Consider the following 25,555-nt stretch of genomic DNA (forward strand, 5'->3'; position numbering starts at 1 on the left):
TCCATGAGCACAATAACCCTCTCCACTTCTGCTCACCAGCGATTGATGTTCAGAGGCATATCACCTTTGAGACTGGTGAAAGTACTTGAGAGAATTCTTAAAAAAATAAAATTGATTGGCTTATGGTTCATATGTTTATTTGGCAGAGTAAAAATAGCTTGGAAGATAAAGCTACCCTAGAGTTGTTCCCATTCCCCACTGTCTGCTTGACCTGTCACTAGCATTAATAAAAAGGGTAAAAACAAGCAAGCAAGCAAAAACATCAGGAGACCCATTGGTAAAGGGGAAAAGGGGTTCTTTACTTACAGTTACTTAATATTCACATAGGCAGCTTTGAATTCATAGATTCATGAGAATTCATAGATGCCTCATGCAGGAGGAGAGGGAAGAAAGAGAATGAGCAGGAGGAAGGGGTGGAACTTAGATGTTTAGTGGGATACCACCAAATGTAGTTTCCCTGACTACCCATTAATCTCAATGCTGCCCTCTGCTGATTGGGGGCAGGTTGCTTATACCCAACGGTACTGAGTCAACACAGTTCAGGGGTGGGGAGTATTCTTATCAGGCTAGAAGGTTCATAGCTGCCTCCCTCACCACAGCTTTAGGGGAAGTTGACACCAGGAAAAGGGAAGTGCTGGGGAGGACAATGATGGTGAGTCTGCTGACTCAACACCCCAGATGGTCCAGCTGCTGGTGTGAGTCTTATTGCACTCCAGGGGTGGGGTGGGGGTTGGAGAAGCACAGCAGCCAACCTGGCTCCTCTCTTACGTTTGTACAGTTTAGATTTCAAAGAACCTCATATTTCCCCATGATACGATGACTTCTGCAATCATTGCATGATTGAAACCCAGGGAAAGCAGATTGTGTGAAGAGAATCACCTCACAAATGACTGTCACCATGCTTCCAACAAGCTCAGTTTTTTTTTTAAAAAAACTTTGTCTAAAGAATAGTGACTGCAGAACCTTTCAGGCAATCTGTTCTGTTGTATCCTAAACGATTGGAGAGTAGTAAAGGATAAAATGGGTGTCTTAGATCATATCCAAAATTAGTTCCCATCTGCATCGTTGTTATTTTCATCCTTCAGCTGGTAATCAAGATGGCAAGTCATTATTAAAGAGGATCAGAAGTGTATGCAGGGTGCCATTCAGAGCAGTGAGAATCTCCATTTAATAGTGCAAAACATGCCACACACAATTAATCCTCAGAAGCGCCTCTATCTCTGTCCATTTTACTGGTTCTACACTTTGACTGACAGTCAGTCAGATTTTTATTGTTTGTAGCCAATATCTGTTACCACGTAATTTAGAAAAGCAAAGTAAAAAACCCAAAGGTAAGTTAAAGGTATACTTTTTTGGAAAATGCATGTTGTTGAAACTTAAGATTGTAAATCTCAACAAGTTATTTATTTATTTATTATTATTATTATTATTTTGACATTCAACACTGTTTTGGGTCAGAAAAGTGGCCACTGTAGCTCATTCTTGCTGCTAGTGCCTTTGATCTGGCTTGAGCCATGTACACAAAGATGGCCATTTGCTGGCCTATTAAAGAACCTGCTCATCAGGTATTCTGTAGTTTTTTGTTCCAGAGCTTTCCCCATGAAAACCCACTCTTTAGCACTTGACCGCAGCAAACGTCAGTCTGGGTTTTCTGCAGATTGATGTTTGCTCCAGTTGAGCTTTAAAGAATGGGTTTTCGCAGAGAAAGCTTCAGAGCAAAAATAGGTACACTTCGACACATGTAAAGGGTGGAGGAAAGCTAAGTGTTAATAAGCTAAGTGTGTATAAGCTCCTAGTCTTGGAAAAGTAGACATTTGAACCTTGCTGAAAATGGACTTCTTACATACCTACCTCCCTACCTCCCTACCTCCCTCCTCAAATGGTGTCCTTAAGTGACTGCCATATTGTAGTTTGGGCACAGTACTACACCATCACCTTTCATGTGTATGAAGCAGAGTGCACAGTTTTAGCTAAAGATTATACTGGGTGACAATAAGTCTCTTGAATTCCTGCATCATTTTGCTCCACTGATATAGCGGGTAATTAGACTGTTCAAAATTTGCCAGGTTAAAAGGTAATGATAACACAAGCCAATGGTATTTCAAAGGTAGCTTTGGCTGTTTCCAGATGTTTGACACTTCAGTCTTGGCCACCATAAAAAACAGTAGTGCAAACTCATTGTGGGCTGCACGAAGCAGTCGTATACTGAACTTATTTCACCCAAGAGTGAATATTTGCATACATCTGCTTCAATTTGACCTTTGTTGTCCAGTACTAAATCCCAGAATGCTTATAATTCAGGACATTTTGAAGAAGTAGAACTCTGAGGGTGTTCCAGGCAGGTCTACAGAGTTTACCTTCCATTATATTCTTGGCTGCTCTGCTTCTGCTGGTAAATGATTGATTACTGGAATTAGTTGTAAAACCTACATGTACAAATAAAATTATCAAGTGTGCAGAGTGTTTAAATGCTACTTAATATTACCTGTGTCCAAGTTAATATATAGACACATCATAATAGAATGGAAAGTATTTTAGAAAACTGAGCAGTCATTTCCAGAAATTAAAAATAAAGTTTGCATCACATTGTTATGAGCCAGTTACTTTGTCTTCTAAAGTGTTCTTCAGAAGAGCCCAGATGAGGTCATGAGTCATTCAAGGCTTAAACATCCAAATGTCTTGTGGCTGTTCCAAAATTCTTTCATCAGCATCCCACATGACATTAAGAGACAGTTATAGTATTTTGTTTTGCTTCCAAGTTTGTATCCATTTGTTGGGAAAGCCTGGAAAAAAACCTGTTTTTCAGATTGTTGGAAAGCTATCGGCTGTTTTGCATAAATCAGTTCTGTGTTCTTCTTTCCAAAGTGAGCAGCTTTACGTGGCGTAGAGTATAGCTGGATTATTCATGGCTTTCAGATGGTTCTTCTGTGCCTGTTAGTCATCCTTCTAAGAGGAAAATTGGCCATGCTATGATGGAAGTGTCACAAGGTTGGCAGCTTAGCGATGGACAAAAGATGCATCCTCTTAGCAATGATACCACATTCCTGCTGTTATTCCATCCAAAGCCATCTGTCATGGCATTGCACTCTGCTTCTTCTCCCAAGCTTTGAATCATGTAGTTGGAAGAGACCTTGGAGGTCATGCAGTCCTGCCCCCACTCAGTGCAGGATCTGCAACGCAGAATACAACCACAGTGGCCAAGGGGGTAAATACTGCTCAGTTTTTCTTTTACCTTTGAGAACCTGGAATGCTGCACTAAAAAAACCTTAACAGCGCAATTCTATGTATGTCTATAAGCAGTGCTTCTCCCTCCCCCCCCAAAAAATGTTTAGGGGTCCTCTCATTATCCTACTCATATTGAAATACTGCCCCTCAATGAGGTCAAACTTAGATTCACAAAATGTTTAGGGGTTTATGTATCCCTGCATCCCCCCCCAGAAAAAAGCACTGTCTATAAGTTCAGTGTGATTATTTCCACATAATATTGGATTTCTGGCTAAACGTGGCAACCAACTTGTGCAAACATATAATCTTTGAATAATGTATGTAAAATAGGAAACGATGCAATGAAGTCCTTGATTTTTCTGGATCTATTTCAGTCAAGGCTTTGGGCTGGTTTTGAGCTAGAGTGGTTGCCTGAGTTTGGCTGGGTGATAATGTTTTGCAGCAGTGCCTTTTCTACTTGCATGGCTGAATCCAGAAGGTGGTGCTGGGAAAGTATTGTTTGGCTCCTTGCAAGCCCTAGGGCCTGATGTTATCTTTCATGCTGTTTAACATCTACATGAAACTGGTGTGTGATGTCATCTAGAGTACACTATGCTGATGACATACAACTCTCTTTCTCCTTTTTGGGTGTGGTGGGATATCTGGCTGTGGTAATGGAGTGAACAAGGGCCAGTAAACTGAAACTCATTCTAGACATGACACCGATACTGGCAGTAGATGGTTCTGCCGTCTGGGTAAACAGAGTTTCACCTGCTCCCCCAAAGAATCCCAGGAACTGTAGCTTGCCCTTCACAGAGCTACCATTCCCAGCACCTGTAACAAACTACAGTTCCCAGGATTCTTTGGGTGAAACCATGTCCTTTAAAGGTATGGTGTGTACACTGCGAAGTTTTCACTGAAGCATCGCATAGCAAGTCAGCATTGCCTTGATATGTGCTTACTGCTTGGCTGGAGAGTTTATAGGGAACTTCTAGGTGGAATAATTTGCTCTCTTAATAGGTCAAAACATATGAAGGCATGGAAGCTATTCAGATTCTAGGTTTTACAAGTCAGACAACGTTGCTCTGAATATGGGCTGGAGATGTAGTTTAAACTGTCTTTTCTTCAGGGTCCTCCCCCCCTCCAAAAAAAAGCTTGAGAAACTGGAAATCTCCAGCCATGACCTTTTTTTACACTGGAACATTTTAATGAAGAATATTCCACATGCATATCTTTTGTTTGCCTTTTAAATGGCAAATTTGTCACTTGATAAGTGGGTGGGTTGCATAGTCATACATTTTGGTGTACGAAGCCAATTGTGTTCAATGTCCTTGAAGTACAAAAGTTCACTCCAGGTGGCAGCCCTACATTTTGTGGGCCTCTAGGCCCAATGTTAAAATGTCTTGTTTCCACCCACTCTTTGGTATGTTGGACTGTACCTTGTCATCTTCCTAGAATCTTCCGGTAAATTAGCTGGAGGACATTTGATGAACATGCTCCAGTACTAAGGATGTCATATGTTCCTTCGAGTTCTCCCTAGACAGTTTAAGCTTTTTTGAGATGCAAAGTAGTAGTGGAGGGAAAGTCATGTTTCCCGCAAAGAAAACAAAACAACAACAACCCACAATTAAAAGTTCCATGAACTTGGAGTGGTAAAGAGTCACATGTAATCCTTTACAACAGCAACAACAAAATCAAGCTGTTTATAGTTCTCATTAACTGCAGAGGTTTGGGGAGGAAATGATGAAATAAGAACTAAGGGCTGGAAAGTATTGTGACATAGAAAATGAACACCAGGCTAGGTCCATCTAAAGCCAGCCAAAACCCTATCCCCAGTCAAAGAAAACACCTCAAACAAACAAAAAGCCCTCCAAAACAAAAGGAAAAGGAAAATAAAAACTTGCCTGCTGGATGAATAATCTGTCTATGAATCAGAGAAGAAGTGGAAACATTGTCTCCTTCAGTGCATGATTTGGAGCAGAATTATAATATATGTATATCACTGCTGCAATTGAGTTTTAGGCTGTGTACACATTCTTGGCTTAAAATGTATCAAGGGTGTTCTTTTCCTCCGTTTGGTTTGAAGCTTCCAGTGGCTTTGTGAAGATCTGTAGGGGTTGCCCCAGGCAGAATGGTTTCTACTGGAACTGCCTCTTTAAGGAGGCCCCCAATCCATCCCTACAGGAGCCAGGCTGCTGGAACTCAGCTGGCCCAGGCACAAGAACGACAAGTGCACCACCATGGAGATCAGGACCTTATTTCGCCAAGATGGAAAGAGAGGGGCAGATGGGGATAGGTGAATCTGACCATTTCAGTTCCTCATTTTTCAAACGTTAAGCTGAGTTCTCCACATCTACACATCAGTTAGTGATTACCCCCTGCAAAATTCTCATGAAAATCCATCAATATTTTTGTGTGAAATTCATCTTTGATCAGGGGTAGGCAACCTAAGGCCCATGGGCGGGGTGCGGCCCAATCGCCTTCTCAATCCAGCCCGCGTATAGACTGGGAATCAGTGTGTTTTTATATGAGTAGAATGTGTGGTTTTATTGAAATTGCATCTCTGGGTTATTTGTGGGGTATAGGAATTTGTCCACCCCCCCCACGAAAAAAAAGTTCGGCCCACCACATGGTCTGAGGGATGGTGGACTGGCCCATGGCTGAAAAAGGTTGCTCACCCATGTCCTAAATGCACATTTTTGTATGCAATTTCCCCTAAGCTAGACATCCCCCCCTAATATAATGAATGATTGCATGTTATTTTCACTAGTATGACCATTTATATGTCCACCTTACATTACAAGTGCAAGTCTGTAATGTAAAGGTAAAAAGTAAAGGACCCCCTGGACGGTTAAGTCCAGTCAAAGGCAACTCTGGGGTTGCGGCACTCATCTCGCCTCAGGACGAGGGAGTTGGCGTTTGTCCACAGACAGCTTTCTGGGTCATGAGCCAGCATGACTAAACCGCTTCTGGTGCAACGGAATACTGTGAAAGAAGCCAGAGCGCATGGAAACGCTGTTTACCTTCCCGCCACAGCGGTACCTATTTATCTACTTGCACTGTCATGCTTTTGAACTGCTAGGTTGGCAGAAGCTGGAAGAGAGCAATGGAAGCTCACCCTGTTGTGCAGATTCGAACAGCCAACCTGAACCAATCAGCAAACCTAAGAGGTTTAGACCACTGAATAACTGCATAGCAAAATTTGGGGAAGTGCAAATTTCAAAGGATGTATGGGTTTCACTTCACATACAGTTCACTCCCCCACTTACACACATTCCACTCGTGTGCAACGACATTTACACTGGTTGCTGGGATATAAATTTATTGGCCTTCCCTCAATTGGGGCTGTTGCCTAGAAGTGAGCAAGGGAAGACACACCGGTCCATTCCCCAGTGAGGGTTTCCCAGTGTGGTCTCCAGGCAGTGGCGTGAGCGAGGGAATGCTTGGGACAGGACAGGCAGTGGCCCCAAGTGAATTCCAGGCAGCAAACCCAGCAGTGCATATGAGTCTCTCTCTCTCTCTCTCTCTCTCTCTCTCTCTCTCTCTCTCTCTCTCTCTCTCCACCCTGTGCACCCTCCCTGTTAAATTGGCGTGCTCTCCACTTTACACAATTTCACTTATGCATGTGGGGGCCAAGAATGTAAGCCCAGCATAAGTGGGGTGGGTGCCTGTTTTGTTCTGGAAAGTGTGAATTAGGTAAGTCGGCTGAAAAGTGTGTACTGAATCGAATTTCCTTCCCATCTCTAAGAGCACAGGCCTGAAAGACTGCCTTTTGTTGGCACTTCCCCAATCAGCGGAGAGGGGGACTTCCTGAATACCTTAACTCTCTTGTTAGAGCAAATTGGGGGACCTGGTAACTGGGTGTAGCCACAGGATATGCTAGGAAGGGGCCACCAACAGAACCCCTGGACCTATCACTCTCCAAGTCCCATGGCTCTAGGAAAGGGGCCATTGGGGTGCCTCAGGCTCCACTAGTTGGGAGACCCTATCACAAACCAAGCAAGATTACCAGGACTGGACTGAATTCCTGGTGTCTACACTAAGGTTAACTGAGAGGAGCTAGGCACAGAGAAAGGTGAAATATAATTCACTGAGAAGGAGCTGTTATTGCTCTAATAGCTCGTGGGTATTTGGGACTGTACTGACTAGGGAAACGAGTCCTGAGTCTGTAAGGTAAAGGTACCCCTGACTACTAAGTCCAGTCGTGGACGACTCTGGGGTTGTGCACTCATCTCGCTCTATAGGCCAAGGGAGCTGGCGTTTGTCCACAGACAGCTTCCAGGTCATGTGGCCAGCATGACTAAGCTGCTTCTGGAGAACTAGAGCAGCGCACGGAAACACTGTTTACCTTCCCGCCGGAGTGGTACCTATTTATCTGCTTACACTTGACATGCTTTCGAACTGCTTAGTCTGTACTAAGGGCAAAAACTCAATAAATCTGGAGTTGCCATTTTGCCTGTATTACCTTCAATTTGGGTTCACATTGAGCATATTCCCCCATGGAACCCAAAATAAAGCAGTGAGCATTCAATGTGCCCCTCCCCCCAGGACAGCTCCACAGACCTCATGCTAAGGAAGTGAAACCTAGGAAATTCCCTGGGCTTCTCACTGCTTGGAGAAATGGAGCAGATGTAACAATATGTATAAAATATGTTTGCATACAGATGCTTTGGCCACACAACCTGTCCACATGCTTTAAAGTTTAACTTACTAAAATTAAATTTTTAAGAATATACTTTAAACAGGTGTTCATCCCACATGTAGTGTGCAAATGAGCCTAAGTGTTCCTTTTAATGACTAACACTGGCATTTTTAAAAAGGTGCACAATGATGCTAAAATGCACGATACTAAAAAAAATTATTCCCAAGGTAGCAATATTTATTTATTTTAGGATACGTCTAGATGTGTGCTTAATACTGCAGGTTATTCAGATGTCACAAATGGGTGGTTGGAAACAGATTTATTTTTTAAACTGCTCAGTTCCCTTCAGAAAGGGTAGATCCAGCTTAAAAGATGGTAGTGGTGAGGCATATGTGCTTGTATTTTGATGCCAAGCATGTTGTGCGGACACTGCACAAAACTTGAATATTGTAGGATTGGTGTGTCCCATGCAAACACCCTTCCAGAAACCCTTACTCATTATTCTCCTACATTTCATACAAACTCTGGTAACAAGGCATCTTACAAGAGAAAACAAATAAGTAAATCACACCATTTATCTTTGTACATTTAATGTGCAGTGAACAAAATTTCCAGTAACTGGATTTAGAAAACAAGGTTGTGCTTGAGGTTTTGTTTCACTGCAGTACAGTTATGCTTGAGCTTGGCCAATCTGAGAAGCAAGTGATAAAACTGCTGGTAAAAATGAAACACTATTGTAAAGTGTTGTTAAAACTTCTGCTAAGTCTCTTTTCAATTTCTGTTTTCTCTTCCCTCAATTTTACTTTTGTTTTAATTGTATTTTATTTTGATGCTCTCTTAAGATTCTCAAACACTCTGAAGAAGAGCCACGGGTGGAAAGGAAGTGTGTGTGTGTGTGTGTGTGTGTGTGTGTGGTGTGTAATGCTTAAAAGAGCTAACAAAAATAACACATTTTTGACAGTCACACAACATAACTCACAGCATCAGCATTGGTTCTAACATTTATGGTTTTCTTTTCCAACAAGCCTGTCAAACAGGTTGAAAGCCTATGATACTATCGCTAACACACGGCTGATAAAAAACAGTTATAAAACCACTTCTTACTACTAACCACAAATAAAAATATCAAAAGCTATGCATGCGTACCAAAAATATAAATACAAATTATGTGTGACAAATGGTGTTGCTTGCTTAAAACCAACGTCTCGCTGGTTTTAGATTTGTTTCATTTTCATTCTTGTTTCTTTTTTTAGATCATCATCAGTTTTTAACTGTTTGGGCAATTGGTGATATTAAACAACTTAGCAAACTCAAGCCTCTAGAGATTCCTATTAGAAAATTATACTTATTTACCAAAATTAATTTTGTCTCTATCTGTATAGGGTTTATCATCATCCTGTGGTTGAGATGGCTCACAGCAATGCTAAGAACATCATGAAAAGCAGTAAAAAGAACATTTCAGCAACAACAAACAAGAAAGCATCTCAAATCACCTGACCTTAGCTCTTAAATGGAGCTCCTTCCCACTTCTTTCCAAAGGCCATCAGCAATGTGTTCCAGAAAATCTCCCCTGGGAGGCCATGCTACAGACTCAGGGCCACTAGCAAAAAAGCCCTGCTACGTCTTGAGGTCAACTTGACTTCTCACATTAATGGAGTACAGAGAAGGGCACTCAGTGTAGATCTCAATTTGGTTGGAAAAGATTTATGCGAAAAGGCAGTCCTGTGGATATGTAGGGCAAAGGAAATGAAGAGCTTTTAAGGCTAATGCCAGCACCTTGAATATTCTCCAGAAAGCTAACTGGATGTGTGTACAGTGGTACCTCTGGTTAGGAACATAATTCATTCCGGAGGTCCGTTCTTAACCTGAAACTATTCTTAACCTGAGGTACCACTTTAGCTAATGGGGCTTCCCACTGCCGCCGCACCACCACCACCACCACCACACAATTTCTGTTCTCATCCTGAGGTAAAGTTCTTAACCCGAGGGACTACTTCCGGGTTAGTGGAGTCTGTAACCTGAAGCATTTGTGACCCAAAGCGCTTGTAACCCGAGGTACCACTGTATAGTGACTGAAAAATTGGTTGGTTCTCATCTCCCTACAGCTCCTTTCAGGCCCTCAGTGTGGTGAGGGTATGCCTGGTGCATGCAGCAATGATGGAGTCTGGCTGGTGTGTGTGTGTCATCCTATCTGCTCCCCCTCACCAGTTTAAGCCCTTGCGTACTCTTTGAAACCACGACACACTTCCTCATCTATAACATAGACTCATAGAATTATACAATTGAAAGGGAGCACAAGGGTCATCTAGTCCAACCCCCTGCAATGCAGGAATCTTTTGCCTAATGTGGGACTTGAACCCATGACCCTGAGATGAAGAGTTTCATGCTCTACTGACTCAGCTACCCCTGCTATGTTTCATGTTTCATGTTTATTCATCAAATCACCTTATTCAAATCAAAATTATTATTCTGATGGGAAGTAATGCTGCCTTTTCACTCAATACTGAGGAAAATTGGGATGGAATTTAGATATGTCTTATACCATGCATTCATTCCCAAGTTATGCCACTTTTTATATGCCTTGACTGCCTATACACAAAACCTTGGTGAAATTGGTTTAGGGACTGCAAATCCAAATCCATTCAGACGCTGTTAAGTGTCATGTGACAAATAAAGCAATTACTATGTTCTCATAAGCGGCTTGGTAAGAAGGTGACTTTTCTGGATTAGATAACCAAGAGCTATATACTGTTAAACACAAAACAAGATGTGATGACGTGTGTCTGATACTGCTCAACCTGAAGCATGACTAATGCTTAGAGTGGAAGCTCCAGCTATTGCAAGCATGCTCATGTGTCATTCTGTGTGTCAGTGCGAAGGAAGTTTAGACTCTGAACACAGATGTGCTCTGAGCATCTCAGTTAATTGTCATTTTTTAAATAGAGAAAGTTCCTTGCCCTAATCGAAAAAGACATATGGGCAGGGTCACGTTAAGGATCAAAAGCAAATGGACAGTTTCCAATAACCCAAGTTATGTTCTGGGTAACTCCCTGCACCACCCATGGCTTCCTGACCCTCTGCTCCTATTTCCTCCATTCTTCTCCCACGTGGTCAGCCTCCCACCCCGACCCTTTGTCCTCCTTTATCTCTGGCCTTGCCAAAATGTCTAGGATAACCAAATGTTGCATTTGGAATCACTTTCATGACTCAGAGGTACATTTACGAAGCGTTTTCTGGGCACAAAATGTTGTGTCTCTGTGCTGATTTTGGATGTGTTTTTCATGTATATAGAGAGTACAGCCTGTCCTATTTACAACTTAAGCTGCAACTATGTAAAGAAGCCACAAAGATGTAGCTACTTTGAGTTACTTCCCCTGGTTTCCTAGAACTGATCTAAGCTCTAAGAATTAGGGCACCAGAGACACCGTCACCAGTGCCTGGGCATGAACACTTCTTACATGCAGAGAACTGGCATCAGCACCCAGCATAGGATTCCTGAGACTGCACTCACTACAAAATTGGCTGCCCAAATAAATTTGTGAACATCCTTCAGCTCCTCCACGATAACATGATGGCAACTATCACGGATAACAATGGCTCTCAAAGTGAACCATTCACAGTGGGATCAGGCATTAAACAGGGATGTGTTATCGCCCCAACTCTATTTATTATTTTCATTGCCATGATCCTACACTCTGTTGAAGGGAAACTCCCCACCAGGGTAGAAATATATTTAACAGATGGAAAGCTTTTTAATCTGAGTAGGCGGAAAGCAAAGAGTAAGGTTACCATAACTTCCGTCATAGAGCTTCAGTATGCTGATTACAATGTAGTGTGTGCACACTCAGAGGATGGGCTCCAAACCATCCTAAATATCTTCGCAGAAGCTTATGGAAAACTTGGCCTATCGCTCAATATCCAAAAAACCAAAGTGCAACACCAACAAGCACAAAACAACCCCACTACAATGCCACAAATCCAGCTTAATGGTGTAACGTTGGAAAGTGTTGATCACTTTTCTTACCTGGGCAGTTATCTTTCCACAAAGGCCAACATTGATGCGGAAATCCAGCATCCAGCATCTGTGAGCTCAGCTATCTCCCGAATGGAGCATAGAGTGTTTGAGGACCGGGACATTCATAAGGAAACCAAAATGCTCATTTGAAAACCTATTGTACTACCAACTTTACTGTATGCTTGTGAAACATGAATCTCTTATAAATGCCATCTCCAACTCCTTGAAATATTCCATCAACAGTGCCTCCAATTTTTTTTTTTTTTACATCATTTGGAAAGACAGGGGAACTAATGTCAGTGTACTGGAAGAAGCAAAGATCACCAGTGTCGAAGCAATGATTCTTCAACATCAACTTCATTGGACTGGTCATGTTGTTTGGATGCCTGATGATCGTCTTCCAAAGCAACTACTCTATTCTCAACTCAAGAATGGAAAGCAAAATACCAGTGGACAACAAAAGAGGTTTAAAGATGCTCTTAAGGCAAATCTAAAAAAATGTAACATAAGCACTGATAACTGGGAAATACTGGCCTGTGAGAGCTCCAGCTTTTACCAAGACTTTGAAAAAGCACAAATTAGGGGCAAAAAGGAGAAATAAGCTAAGAGGAAGACACGTTTGGCAAACCCTCACTGTGATCAACTCCCGCCCAGAAACCTATGTCCCCACTGTGGAAGGACATGTGGATCCAGAACTGGCCTCCACAGTCACTTACAGACTCACTCTTAAGACCGTGTTCGTGGAAGGCAATCTCACTTGGCTACAAGTGATCACCAAAGAAGAAAGAAGACTAGAAATGCTTGTCTTGTGCATCTCTTTTAACGCCGCCCCCAACCCATCACTCTGAGAAGTGTCAGTCAGCTGGATCTAGCCGTACTTTTAATTTCCCATAATTCCCCTGGCCTAGTGTTGCTCTGGGAATTGTGGGAAATTTAAAGGGTAAGGTAAGCCCACCATGGCCCACCAACAGAGGAACAGACCCATCAGAGGACATTTTGTTCAGGGCTCCCTCAGATCTGAATCTGGCCTCACACAGACTGTGCCACTCCTTTAAACAATAACCTTTTGTTAGCTGGCTACTTGAACAAATGTCAACATTGCTTTGAAGGACATGCAGACCCTGAGACCATGATTACTCGAATGGCTGTGAACCTCACAGTTCCACTGGGCTTCACAACATTTCCAGTGTGCAACTGTCCTTGACCTAGGAATTCAGATTTTCCATGTGCAGGTGAGAGAGAAGCCTTGTCCCTTTCTCCAACACAGTGATGCCTTCTAAAAGGCATGGAAGAAGCAATCTCCCTGTTCCTTTTCAAGAAGGAGTAATACGGAAAGACACTGAAGAAAGGGTGCAGACTAGGGAGCGGAGACTATGATTGCCTGGGGAGGATTTGGCTTGATTTACTTTGCTTCCCCTTGCCTTGATATTCTCACAGAAGGCAGTGCAGTTCCTGTCATTAAAGTGGAATGCTTTGGTGCAGGATATGTACATTGCCAAAGTTCAACTGATCACAGAATCATGGAATTGTAGATTTGGAAAGGACCACAAGGGTCATCTAGTCCAACCCCCGGCAATTCAGGGATCTTTTTGCCCAACGTGGAACTCGAACCCACGACCCTGGGTCTCATGCTCTGTCGACTGAGCTATCCTTCTTAAAGATCAGTACAACAACACTGCAGAGGATGTGCCTTGTGGTCTCTCACCAGCCCACACACATTTCCCCTCCCAAATTGCGGGGCAGAGAATAGGATGTATCTGTTGCTAGCTCAGTGAAATGCAGGCTCGTCCATCTGGCAGAAATTACACATGTAACAGTAAGCCCTGAAACATTTGAGACCAAGAACATTTGTCAGTTGTCGAAGAGGGCAGCCTGCATTTGCTTCCTTCACTTACAGGGCATGTTTTACTGCTTAGTCAGCTGTTAGGGAGGCATACAAACTTTTTTTCCAGTAGAGTTGTGGTAGAAAATAACTGATCAGTAAGTCAAAAGTGTCAAAGCTGTCTGGGTAGGTGGAGGCACTAACAGGAAAGCAGGAAACCTTGTCTGCAAGTTTAGAGCTTGTGGAAAGGAAATAGTTTCCATCCGACACAGAGATTGTAGACTAACTTTGACAGGAGGCCTCAGACAAAGCCAAGAGTCATTTCTCCCCCTCATCCCACTTTAATGATTTCTGCTTGCTGCAGTTTAGCACTCGAGGGAGGAAGTGTGGCTTAGACTACATTTAATGCTTTGGATTGTTCTTACTATCGACATTGCAGACATGGAGAGAAGGAGGACATGTGTGTAGAATAGAACACCCATTAATGGGTATGCATAAAACAAACACTACATCTCGGCTAAACCAGACCATAAATCTTATCTTGAATTTAAGCATGTTTGCTCTGGTTTTTTTTAAAAAAAACCTAGCACATTTGAACATTGCACAAACAGTACAGCTGTACTGCTGCAAAGACTGATTTTTTATTCCAGGCCTGTGATTTCCTATTAATATATTTTTAGTAAAGCGATTAAAAATCTGTAGCCACATCCAATGACACAAACTTTAAAAAATAAACACCAATGATTAGAATATGCAATAAAACAACTCCGTTAAAACAACTTAGTTATCATTAGTGAAACCATAGTTAAACTATGGTTGATCGTGACATCTAAACCAGGAAAGCTTTTCAGACAGCTTGAGCTTTTAATTAGAAGTGCAACCATCTTGCAAAGAAGTTCTATCATTAAAATTGTGTGCGAAGCAGGAACCTCATAAAAAAAAGGGGGACCTGAAAGCTGTTATCACTTCATTTACTTGTCAGGACAAGGAGGGTGCCTCAAATACCCTTGTACTCCAGCAAATGATGTCATTAATTTTGCTCTGGAAGAATCCCCCTAGAGGTTCCTTCTCCTGCGCCCCCGTTCTATTGCACTGCTTTTTAAAACTACCTGTTAAACAATATGCCTGGAGTCCTGTTCACAACAACAAATGTACTAATAGTGAGGACAAAGGGATGTGTGCAAGAGGAATGGGTAGGAGAAATCCCAGCTACTATGTCTCCTGCTTAAAAGGAAAGTCTAAAAAGATGGAGTGAATCTCTTGAATTGCACTCTGGCAACCGTGAAGTTTTTCCAGGGCTGTTCTGGGCAGATGAGAGGGGACTGTGGTCTCTGTGTTGTTGCATTCTTGCCAAGAGAAAGTAGGCCTGAGTCAGACGAGTCCCTTGGAGTCCATGCAACAAATACGTTCAGGGCCAAGGGCTAAGTATGCAAACAGTTCTCTGCCCTTTCGTGTCTGACGGGAAGGAGCGTCAGCCTGACCGGGCTGTAACTGAGATGCACGAATAAGCCTCATGCTCTGGAGTACATGGTTAATGTCACTGTACTAGAGTAATCTAAATGCTACTGCTGGGTATCTCAGTGCGTGCCAAGTTATTTGGGTGTCTGGTGCACTGACAAGTTCCTGTGAAAGCTACTTGGCCAACGTCTTCTGAAAGGCATGGAAAAATGGATCATTGTGACACGGATGGCAGCTCAAAGCACACACCGTTGCTATGAACAAACAATGCCATGACAAGCTGGATATTCCTCTTTGTCAGTCAACTTACCGTACTCTCTTCACTCTGCTTTGCAGGGTACAGAACAGGTACACGACAACATCCATGCAAATTATTGAAGCAGTCCAGGACTAACAGCCCGTCCTTTATCTTTTAATTACTCTTGACAGAAACATTCCTCATGGCGCAAAACATCCAGGAGATATTTTGAAGTACTTCTTTTTACAAAACACATAAGTGGTGATGGCCTTCAGCATAGATGGCCTTAAGGATTAGACAAATGTATGCAAGACAGGCCTGTTGATACTTATTATGAATTAGGTTCTAGTATGAATCAAATTGATTATTATTTTTTGTTGTGTATATTTCAACAATCCCAAAGTTTGAGAGTCAGTAGCACAGATGTTGTACAGCAGAGTGTTGCAGTAAGTTGGCTGCTTTGCTGTGGCTAATATTATCCCCCCCCCCCTTATAACAAAGTGAGTTCATGAAAATACTTAAGTGGATACTGAAAAATGCAAACTCTCAGAAAAATTGTGGTGATATCTATTGTGCAGCAGCCCCACGGAAGGAGAGAACACTGGTTACTCAGACCTCATTGCTGGTTGTGAAGGGGCCCTCCTAACATTTCAAGCTTCAGGGACACCAAAATGTAGGTCCATCACTGAGATGCAGTATATCCCTGGTTACAAGAAGCTGGAGAGAAATAACAGAAGATGCCTTCACCTGTTTGTGAACTTAAATGGCTACCTCCTGTTGGAGAGAGAATGCCAGATCTTTCTCAAATTTCACAAGGCTATTGTTATGTTGTTAATAAAACAGCAAGTTGCCTGACAAATTTGTTTTCCTTCTTCCTGAAGCAAGCAGGGCACTTTCCTTTCTAGAACACTAGAGTTTTTCCATAGTTTTCCATTGAACTGACTCACCATGTAGTAAATCTCAAGTTCAATTCTTTAACTCAGTGCTTCTCTCATATATATATATATGAATTTCTGTACCACCCTTCATCTGAGGTTCACAGGGCAATTTAGAATATAAAAACTCAAAAATACATACCATAGTAACAAACAAAAACAATGTGTGTGTATTTGAATGTGGCAGGCACTGCAGAGACAGTGGCCAAGCCCATCTGTTTGGATAGCTGACAGGCAGAGGAAAACCATCCCAGACAAAACAGAAGTGTATGCTATCAACTTCAGCTCCGTGTTATTTATGGACATGTCAAGCAGTAAGGGCATTTCTTTCATACATGAAGCTTAAATATTGTAGTGTGAATGTAAAACCTACACTAGTCCTACCTTTTTTTGCTACATGTGCATGCTTGGTGTAGAAATTGCTTTTCAGCCTGCGCTTTCTTTCCTGCCTTAACAGCATCCACATGTTTAGCCCAAGTAGCTAAAGAGGCTTAAAGACATTATCAGGGCCATATGTTAAAATATCGTAACTCTTCCATGGGAAGAAAACTTTCTCCTTTAGTATGCACAGCTACTTTGACTGTTATGTACTAAGCTTGGGTCCTAAAACAATAGGCAGGTAAGATCCTAGAATGCAGCAACCTGATTGGCCTGCAGCAGCAGCCCAATCAGAACCCAGGAGGAAATTAATCAGCCTGTTAGGCCAGTAGGATCCTAGAATGCAACAACTGATTGGCCTGCAGGAGAAGCCCAATCAGGCTCCAGGAGGGAAGCAGAATCAGATAATCAGATGGGACTTATTGTGTAAATAATGTATATAAAGCCTGAAGTTCGGGGGGAAAATCACTCACTGTTTTACGAGCTGCAACAAAGAGCATGAAATCACTATGCGACTCCAAGTATATTTCATTGACGCTACTGTGGGAGATTTGTGCATGTGCACATGCATGTGTGTGTAAGAAAGAGAAAGAGAGAGTTTTGTATGCATTTTCTTGCACATCTAAAATCAGTAAAGGATCTGAATTCCAATCACTCTAAAAGGAAGGGAACAGTGGTAATCACAGAATGAGAGCCTATCTGCCTACATACCATCTCGCCAGAGTGGTGCATGCTCTGGTTATCTCCCGCTTCGACTACTGCAATACGCCCCACATAGGGCCACCTTTGAAGGTAGCTCAGACACTGCAACTAATCTAGCATGTGGTTGCTAGACTAGTGACTGGGAGCGGCCACTGCATGTATAATTGGCACTAATTGGCTTCCACACATTGCCTTCTTCAACCAATGCCATTGCTATTTTACCACTTGCCGTCCATACCAGTGGGTATGTTTATCTGGGATGTGTTTATTTGTCCCTCTTTGACATCACTTGACCCCTACCCTTTTTGTTCTTTCCATGTATGCAGTGGTGCAGCAAGGTCCAGACTGCCAGGAGCCCTATCGAAAATAGAAGAAAGACATGATTTAATTGTTGTGAGGATGAGGCACATGTCAGCATATTATGCATAAATGTGTGCAATGAAGCTCTGACAGGGTTTTTTTTTTTAATGGAAAAGCAGCCTCACTAGGCTATGATTTTGAGCAAAGAACTATACAGTAAGTGGAAATATGAGATTTCTCTGTCAGCTATATAGTGTACCACATCATCCCTACCTACCTTCTTTCTTGAGAAATGTGAAACCACAAGAGAGGGAAAGTAGTTTTGGAGGAAATGACATAGCGGTTATGTACCTCTTCCACCTCCTCTGCTCAAAATGACAGCGGTCAGAGTTTAACAGTGTGGTCCCAACAGTCTGGAGACCAGGCCAATTGGAACCATCCTTATAGACTTGTTGCTCAGATTGAGGAGAGCAGAAACCTTGGAGAGTTCTTAAATAAGGCCAGCATGGTGCCAATTGGTTCCTCAAGTCTCCTGATTCCTCCTGAACTGGTGGGCTTCCATTTTCCTTCTTGCCATTTTTAGGGAAGGAGAATTGTGGGAACAAGTTCAGGCCAGGCATTTTTTCCACCTGTATGCTGCCCTGCTGTAATTTTCTTTTAAAGCTAGTGTGGGGGTTCCAATCCAGATTAAGACCCTAGTGGGGGGGGGGGATAGGGGAACTTTAACCCTTTGCCCTCCTGCGAATGCGATCAAGATTCATATTGGAGGTCTACACCATCAACTGTGATTCCCCAAACAAGGTCCCATTTAAAAGGGATTTGGAGGGGGGTGTAATGCAAATTTCAGGCTTCCTAGCTCCCACACCAGGGTCCTGATTTGGATTTTCTCCCACTCCACCCTCTCTGCAACATTATCTGTTTGAACACACACCCCAGCCACGCACTTAAAGCAGAGCTAAGTGACTAGCATCAGATGTAGTTTGATCCTGGCTGCCAAATTTCCTGGGTATGAGTCTGAACAAGTTACTTTATTTTTAAAGTCACGGCTTTGTTACACACATTTGCATATGACCCCTTTGCCCCTTAGAAAACAAGGAAGTTGTGTCTAATTTAACAGTGTCTAGAGACCTAGGAGGGTGGAAGACCTTGAACATTTACACCACGTTAATGTCTTAAGTTGGGGGAAGTGCTTAAGGAAAAGCAAAAGGAACCATTTGTTTTATTTCTGTAAAGCAAAACAACAATGACCCTTAGAATGAATTATTGTAGGCATTATTTTAGGCTCATGGGAAGCTCTTGGGGTGGATTTTCCTAAGGAAAAGACAGAGGAAAAGGAGAAATCCCTAGATGACTCCAAAAATAATGGAGTCATACAATAGCTAGAGAGGCAATGCTATGACTTACCTTGCTTATTCATCTCCTTTCATATTCTGCAAAAGTAACAGAATAGTTTTAACAGCTTGAGTAAAACCAAATATGATGCAGAGATAAGTAAGGGAGCTTGCCAAAGGATTTCCCTTTCTCTAAGGTGGTACATACCTGATGTTTGTTGTTTCAGTGGTACAACAGGAACCAGCAGACTCCACAGAGGCCACCAGTCTTTTAAAGTCTGTGGTTATGTTTGGATTTTTGAGTGAGTGTCATGGGCACCACACCCTCTGTCCATTCTGCACCAGACTTTTCCCCACAATCCTTTGGAGCAGCACCAATCTCCTCCTTCAAAGCTGCCACCATGAAAGAGCCCACACCTCAGAGATGGAAAGAGAGATTGTGTACACAAGCACACTTAGCTTTCCCAAGGGATCAGGGCAAGAGTTGAATTCAGTAAAATTAATTGGTGCCTTGAAAAGCACAGAGAACTCAAAGAGGAAGTAGGAAGGAGTGTCAGGAGGAAAAAGGTAACCATGTTCACCATCTCATGGCCAAGAGGGCAGTGGGTAAACATGTTCAGAGGCTACATGAGTGCTGGAGGAAGACCTCAAGGTGCTGTTGTACTCGTGGGTGCAACGTTAGCAATCTTCGCTGTAGAACAAGGATGGGAAGCCTGTTGCATTCCTAGTGTTGGAATAAAATTTCCACCTGCCCCAGTGAGCCTGGCCAATAGCTAGGGATGGGGGTTGTAGTATGGCAACACCAGTAGGACCACGGCTTAGCCACCCCTGTAGGGGTAGTAGCATTTTCAAAATTTGTATGGTAATCATTGCTTTTAGTGGGAGAATTAAAGCACGTGCTTAAAGCCCACACAGTGAAATTAGTATGATAGAAAAGTGCTTCATTAGGCTGAGTTGTCCTTTGGAAATTTCAAGAAAAAAATCCCACAAAATAGAGTTGACAACTGATCAGCACTGGGGCATACACTGCGTTTCAGAGCACCTAGGATCACTGGAAATTTATGGTGAACTTTTAAATCTGTGTGAGTGTATTCTGAAGTAACAGATGTAGAAAATCATTTCAAGCTAATCAGCCCTTTTTGAGAATCGATCCCACCCTGTGGCCTGTGTTTGCATGGATAGTGGTCATGCACGCTGCATGCAACAATAGCTCTGTGTCTGTCTTTGGGGGCTGCTTAGATCTGAGTCTGATACACATACAAAAAGATATCCAGTAAAAATAAGCAAAAGCAGCCAACATAATCAGCTTTGATATAATTCTTGTTAAAAACGAAAGGGGGGGGACTTCTCTCCAAGATAATCAAAAGTATCCTGTAAAATAACACTCATTATGGAGGAAGTGCAATGTGGGATAGGATTGTGTGTGAAATCCAAGAAAAATAGTCACCATTGTTTTCCTGCTGACAGTGAACTAAACCAATGTAAACAAGACTCTGATCATGATCATATATGCTAAAAAATAAAGCTTAAAATACATTGTTATTCAAAAGTAGCACACTAGATTGGTGTAAAGGAGGAATATATGCTTGTCTGAAAATTATTTGCAGATCTGATTAACACCACCAACCCATTTCATTCATTTATATATATATTGTCTGACTGGAACAAATAATGGGGTGGAACTCAATGTAGTAAAGTGCATGAATGGAACAAGGTGTGCTTGCACAATGGGGCTCCCCCTTCCTTCCTGTGTCCCCTAAATCTGTTCTGGGAGTTCCCACAACCCTCCCAAGTAGATTTGAGGAGTGCAAGGGGCTCAACAACTTAGCTGAATCCTGCCCAATAGTTTGTTTCTAGTTTGCTCCCAATATTTGGAAGTTTTAAATAAATAATCTCAGCTCATAATTTTTTACCCAAGAAAGAATTTGCAGAAGCCAGTGGTGTGTTCATCTAAAACAGGAATGGCCTTCTTCAATTCAAACACCTAGAGGATGAATCGTGTGCTAGGGCTGCCATCCCATCATGTTTGAAGAGGGGTTGTGGGGTAGACAAGTTTATTTCCTTGAATCACAAACAAAATCTGCACAAATGCAAATCCTGCAGCATATATTAAAGTTTCCTGCCTTGTTCTTAAGCAGGAAACTTTGGTGACAGACTGCAACTCACCTTAAAACTCCCATGATCTGTGTTGTTGGTCTTCTAAATAAAGAAATTAAAAATATTGGGGTGCAGGAGTTAAGATGGGAAATAAGAGAATAAAAAGGGACTGCAATAGCAGTCTTGAACATTTGGTTTTGCTTGAGTAAGGAAAGATGAGGGTATGTGGCATGAGTCCAAAATGAGACATTATACTCCTTCAGAGATATGGTTTCTTTTAGCTACATCAGTTCTCTTCTGCTCTCAGTTGGTATCCCAATAACACTCCAGATCAATGAACTCAACTCATCAAGGCACTCAGTGGCATGAACCATTTGATATTTCATGACAGTTTTGACAGTTTATATTGTTATTTAATATTTTATTGTAAACCATCTTGAAAGTTATTTTTTAAATGGAAAGCTGAGAGAGAAATATCCTATCTAGCCAAGTAAACAAAAAAAAGCCTTGAGCAAGTAGCTATTTGCCTACAGCTTTTGGACCTGAGCTAAGACAGAATGGGAAGTGTTTTCAGTTCTTTGGTGTAACAGAATCAGGAATATTTTCCTCTCTGCATAGTACACTGGTCTTTTTAAGAGCGCAGAATGATGGAAGAAACCCCACAGCAGACTCCAGAGCTGTTGTCTGAAGGCCTCTGCAGAAGCTAATTGAGCTAATAGACCAAGTGGATGGAAGACTAATTGGGAACCATATGCTACACAAGCCAATCTTCAAAGAAAGAAGTACATTTATCATATATAAAATGTTTTGTAAGGTTAAATGGAAGTGCCACAATTTGCAATTGCACCGGTTCTATCTGGGCTCTGGAAAACCCCCAGCAGATGTCCATGTGTATAAAAGTCATGTGATACTACCCATGTCATTATTGGCATTAAATAAATACTTTCTGTCCTTAAAATAGCCCGGGGCCCTGCTTCAAGTACAGAATCGGGCAGTTGTTTATAATGTTTTAAATATACCAACAAGAATGGCTGCCAAGCATGTAATGAATGAAGCACAAGTGTACAGAAGCACAGCAGGCAGTCGGGGGCCTGAGGTGGGTAGGCCCGTAAGATAATACCTCAGACTTATTTTGCAAAGTAGGCTGTAAAAAGAGTCTGTGTGTATAATTGGTGCCAAATCCTACTCTGGTATACTGATGCAACTCCACTGAAATCTCAAGACCATCTGCTATATATAGCCTTCTGTCAGTGGTTTTCCAAAGGTTGGGGATTCAATGGAATTTTAGAAGCTTTGACACGCTAATGGGATCCTGTGAGGATCTTCCAGGCTTTTGCAAATGATTGCAGGCCACTTTCTTGAAACGGTGTTTACTGAGCCGATACATTTTAAGAAAGGATGTTTTTGTGGCTAAATGCACACATACATAGGGACGCAGGTGGCGCTGTGATCTAAACCACTGAGCCTAGGGTTTGCCGATCAGAAGGTTGGTGGTTTGAATCCCCGCGATGGGGTGAGCTCTCATTGCTCGGTCCCTGCTCCTGCCAACCTAGAAGTTCGAAAGCAAGTCAAAGTGCAAGTAGATACGCTCCAGCGGGAAGGTAAATGTGCGCTGCTCTGGTTTCACCAGAAGCGGCTTAGTCATGCTGGCCACATAACCTGGAAAAACTGTCTGCGGACAAATACCAGCTCTCTTGGCCAGTAAAGTGAGATGAAAGCCACAACCCCAGAGTCGTCCGTGAGTGGACTTAACTGTCAGGGGTCCTTTACCTTTACACACATACATAAAAGGAAAGAGAAGAAACAAGGGTACTAAGTGAAGTTGATATATGTTGAAAACATGGCATTTATATCTGTTCCACATCTCATTTGTTTCTCACTTTTATCATGCAATACCCTGGAACAAATATCTATGTTTTTTTGTTTTTTGTTTTGCTACAGCACCCAGGTAATAATGCTACAGAACATGGACCCACCTAACTGTGCATAGATGCACTTGGAGGCCTCTTCAAAAAATGGCAATTGTGTTGACCAGACGACTTATGGGGAGGGAGAAGGAGAAGGAAATTAAGGTCAGAACCTCTACTCATTTCCAGAACATGTGACAGACACTGTTGATAGACCAGTGTGGTGATTAGACAAGGGTTGGGGAGAGCCAGATTCAAGTCCCCAATCGGCCCTAAACTTCAGTGGTGGTCCTTTGACCAGGAATTCTCTCTCAGCCTAAGTTACCTCACAGGGTGCTTGTGAGGATAAAATGGGGAGGGTGGAGAAAGCTGTGTATGCTGTCTTAAACAACTTAGTTTCCTCCTCCTTAGAGGAAAAATGAGCTATAAATATAATTTAGGTTGCACCAACACCATAACTTTAGGACACATTTGAAGCACATTTAAAGAGTCAAGGGAGCTGTAGTTTGCCCCTCACAAAGCTACAATTCCCAACACCCTTAACAAAAAAAGTCTTTGGTGGAAGCCATGTGCTTTAAATTTGCATTAAATGTGTTTTAGATGCATGTGGATGCAACCATGTGCAGCCTCAACATCTGGATCAAGCTGAAATATCCTGTGAATATGGTGTATGCTGCACCCATCTGTGGTTTCTTATGCAACTAGGCCAGAATATGCCTGGAACCCTCCTACATTCTCCCACATGGATTTGGGTGCATAGTTAGAGAAATAGAAAACTCCCATTTAGTAAAAAGTACACCCACATTTTATCTAATAATTATTTTGTGCTATACGGTACTTCTCAGTTTCAGTATTAATCTCTTCTTGGTGACTTCATAATAATTTCCGGGGGGGGGGGGGATGATAGTGATGTCACACTCAAGGGATCATTACCCAAGGTGGGAAATGAACAGCTGTAATAGCTGAATGCTTAATAAACAAAGCCTCTGTTTTCATGCAAATGGCCTTTGCTATAGCAGTGAGGAATATAGAAATGTATTATATAGAAGCAGGAGTGTTTATGAAACTGACTTTTTATTCGTCATTCCATAAGGCGCCAGTTGCTTTTCAGTGTTTTCATTTTGGATTTTTATGTGTGAAAGATTTAGCCTGTGTAAACAGAAAGTCTGCTAATGAAGAGTGAACCTCAGATTGGTAGGGTTGCCATATTTTGAAGAGCAAAATAGAGGACAAATTTGCCGACCTCTACTTTTAACTATGGATCTCTATGATGACTCTCATTTTACATACCCATGAAAAAGAGGCCGTGTCCTGGAAAAAGAGGTAACCCTAAGATTGAGGAGAAATATTACCGAATAATTTTTTTTAAAGTGTAAATATTCAGGATGCTTCCTGACTCTCACTGTTTTCTGGTGGGATTCAATCACATGCAGACAAATTCAGGCTGCACAACTGATCAGTGCCCTTGCACAGAAGTGCCAAAGGTGTGATAAGAAAAGAGATTTGTTCTGAGAATTTTTAGGACCTCTACACAGAGCTACAATTCCTAGAGTTGCATGGGAAGAGGACTTGAATGTCAAAGCACTTTAAACCTGTGGTGTGGCTGTAATCATACTTTCCTTCAGAGTACATGTCAGACAGAAGGAGGAAACCTTGCCCTCAGAGTACAAATTCCCCACTTTGTAAAGATTCCTCCCCCCTCTGGATTCCACTATATTGCTTGGTTTGCTTAAAACAGCCTGCAGCTGAAACCCCATGGGGACTTCCCTATGAGTCAGGGAACACACACAATCTATGACAGCCTTTTTAAGTTCAGAAGGGCTGTGTGAGCAAAAGATAACAGACTGTGGGTTGAGAACCAGCTCAGGCTCAGTCCTGAAAGGAAAATAAATTGGGTACCATGCATTCCTCCTTCATCCCATCACATGGAAGGCAAGCAGTGTTAACATGATGAGGGCAACGAGAGAAAAGACACCCATATCATCATCATTATGATATCACAAATAAAAATAAAAATAAAAATGATGATGATGCTACAGTGGTACCTCAGTTTAAGAACAGTCCTGTTTACGAATGATTCAGTTTACGAACTCTGCAAAACCAGAAGTAGTGTCCCGGTTTGCAAACTTTACCTCAGTCTAATAATAATAATAATAATAATAATAATAATAATAATAATAATAATATCTTTATTGTCATTGCCCCCTCTCAGGGACAACGAAATTACTTTCCAGAAAGAACAGAATCCGAACAGTGGAAGGGCACCAGCAGGAGGAGGCCTCATTAGGGAAAGCGTGCCTCGGTTTAAGAATGGTTTCGGACTTCCGGAACAGATTAAGTTCGTAAACCAAGGTACCACTGTAATAATAATAATACGTTGTCTCCAGGACAACCATGGGCATATCCCAAATTATAACTGATTGCACATATTTAGTGGGTCATACACTTGATCTGAGATTTTGTACTGGATAATGTGATTACTGGGTGATATATTTAACATAGTTATCTTGTTATGGAATCTAGTAC

Source organism: Podarcis melisellensis (assembly GCF_964234715.1).
Source record: "Podarcis melisellensis genome assembly, chromosome: 3".
Lineage (NCBI taxonomy): Eukaryota > Metazoa > Chordata > Lepidosauria > Squamata > Lacertidae > Podarcis > Podarcis melisellensis.